Genomic DNA, 3,208 nt, shown 5'->3' on the forward strand with positions numbered 1-3,208 from the left:
GCCGCTGAACCGGCCGGCTCGGTGCATGGCCCGCACAACCGGGTCCGGGAACCGGCCGTCCGGTCTCCGTTGTCCGGTTTGACCGGCCTCTCGCGCCGAGCGTGCCCGCGTTTCGCACAATTTCATCACTACACTTGAATATATGCTATGCTCTCTTGGTTTCTCTCTTACTGATGACATGTACACTTACCCCACTGCTATCCTTGCTCTATTTTCTCATTCACAGATAGTTGGAGTGGTGAGCCACCACGTGGCAGTTGATGGCGTGTATTTCACACGTTCGTTGGGCAACCCCAAGAGGAAGGTATGATGAGCACAGCAGCAAGTTTTCCCTCAGAAAGAAACCAAGGTTTATCGAACCAGGAGGAGCCAAGAAGCACGTTGAAGGTTGATGGCGGCGGGATGTAGTGCGGCGCAACACCGTAGATTCCGGCACCAACGTGGAACCCGCACAACACAACCAAACTACTTTGCCCCAACGAAACAAGTGAGGTTGTCAATCTCACCGGCTTGCTGTAACAAAGGATTAACCATATTGTGTGGAAGATGATTGTTTGCGTAGAAAACAAGAGAACAAGTATTGCAGTAGATTGTATTTCAAGAAAGAGAATTGGACCGGGGTCCACAGCTCACTAGAGGTGTCTCTCCCATAAGACGAACAAGCATGTTGGGTGAACAAATTACAGCTTGGGCAATTGACAAATAAAGAGAGCATGACAATGCACATACATATCATGATGAGTATAGTGAGATTTAATTGGGCATTACGACAAAGTACATAGACCGCCATCCAACCGCATCTATGCCTAAAAAGTCCACCTTCAAAGTTATCATCCGAACCCCTCCAAGCATTAAGTTGCAAGCAACAGACAATTGCATTAAGTATGGTGCGTAATGTAATCAACAACTACATCCTTAGACATAGCATCAATGTTTTATCCCTAGTGGCAACAAGCACAACACAACCTTAGAACTTTCTCGTCACCGTCCTGGTGTCAATGCAGCATGAACCCACTATCGAGCATAAGTACTCCCTCTTGGAGTTAAAAGCATCTACTTGGCCAGTAGCATCTACTAGTAACGGAGAGCATGCAAGATCATAAACAACACATAAGCATAACTTTGATAATCAACATAACAAGTATTCTCTATTCATCGGATCCCAACAAACGCAACATATAGAATTACATATAGATGATCTTGATCATGATAGGCAGCTCACAAGATCCGACAATGATAGCACAATGGGGAGAAGACAACCATCTAGCTACCGCTATGGACCCATAGTCCAGGGGTAGACTACTCACACATCACACCGGAGGCGACCATGGCGGCGTAGAGTCCTCCCGGGAGATGATTCCCCTCTCCGGCAGGTGCCGGAGGCGATCTCCAGGATCCCCCGAGATGGGATCGGCGGCGACGGCGTCTCGCAATGTTTTCCGTATCGTGGCTCTCGGCACCGGGGGTTTCGTCACGGAGGCTATTTGTAGGCGGAAGGGCAAGTCGAGAGGCGGCACGGGGGGCCCACACCACAGGGCCGCGCGGCCAAGGGGGGGCCGCGCCGCCCTAGGGTTTGGCCACCCCGTGGCCCCTCTTCGTCTCGTCTTCGGTCTTCCGGAAGCTTCGTGAGAAAATAGGCCTCTCGGGCTTTTATTTCGTCCAATTCCGAGAATATTTCTTTACTAGGATTTCGAAACCAAAAACAAGCAGAAACAAAGAATCGGCACTTCGGCATCTTGTTAATAGGTTAGTTCCGTAAAATGCACGAATATGATATAAAGTGTGCATAAAACATGTAGATAACATCAATAATGTGGCATGGAACACAAGAAATTATCGATACGTTGGAGACGTACGCATCCCCAAGCTTAGTTCTCGCTCGTCCCGAGCAGGTAAAACGATAACAAAGATAATTTCTGGAGTGACATGCCATCATAATCTTGATCATACTATTTGTAAAGCATATGTAGTGAGTGCAGCGATCAAAACAATGTGTATGACATGAGTAAACAAGTGAATCATAAAGCAAAGACTTTTCATGAATAGCACTTCAAGACAAGCATCAATAAGTCCTGCATAAGAGTTAACTCATAAAGCAATAATTCAAAGTAAAGGTATTGAAGCAACACAAAAGAAGATTAAGTTTCAGCGGTTGCTTTCAACTTATAACATGTATATCTCATGGATAATTGTCAACATAAAGCAATATAACAAGTGCAATAAGCAAGTATGTAAGAATCAATGCACAGCTCACACAAGTGTTTGCTTCTTGAGGTGGAGAGAAATAGGTGAACCGACTCAACATTGAAAGTAAAAGAATGGTCCTCATAGAGGAAAAGCATCGATTGCTATATTTGTGCTAGAGCTTTGATTTTGAAAACATGAAACAATTTTGTCAACGGTAGTAATAAAGCATATGCATCATGTAAATTATATCTTATAAGTTGCAAGCCTCATGCATAGTGTACTAATAGTGCCCGCACCTTGTCCTAATTAGCTTGGACTACCCGGATTATCACCGCAATACATATGCTTTAACCAAGTATCACAAAGGGGTACCTCTATGCCGCCCGTACAAAGGTCTAAGGAGAAAGCTCGCATTTGGATTTCTCGCTTTTGATTATTCTCAACTTAGACATCCATACCGGGACAACATAGACAACTGTATAATGGACTCCTCTTTTGATGCTTTAAGCATTCAACAACAATTAATTCTTTTCTCATTAGAGATTTGAGGATGTTTGTCCAAAACTCGAAACTTCCACCATGGAACATGGCTTTAGTTAGCGGCCCAATGTTCTTCTCTCACAATATGCATGCTCAAACCATTCAACTCAGGTAGATCGCCCTTACTTCGTACAAGACGAACATGCATAGCAACTCACATGAAATTCAACAATGAGTTGATGGCGTTCCCGCAAGAACATGGTTATCGCACAACAAGCAACTTAATAAGAGATAAAGTGCATAATTACATATTTAATACCACAATAGTTTTTAAGCTATTTGTCCCATGAGCTATATATTGCAAAGGTGAATGATGGAATTTTAAAGGTAGCACTCAAGCAATTTACTTTGGAATGGCTGGAAAATACCATGTAGTAGGTAGGTATGGTGGACACAAATGGCATAGTGGTTGGCTCAAGTATTTTGGATGCATGAGAAGTATTCCCTCTCGATACAAGGTTTAGGCTAGCAAGGCTTGTTA

The sequence above is a fragment of the Lolium rigidum genome, chromosome 5 (assembly GCF_022539505.1).
Source record: "Lolium rigidum isolate FL_2022 chromosome 5, APGP_CSIRO_Lrig_0.1, whole genome shotgun sequence".
Lineage (NCBI taxonomy): Eukaryota > Viridiplantae > Streptophyta > Magnoliopsida > Poales > Poaceae > Lolium > Lolium rigidum.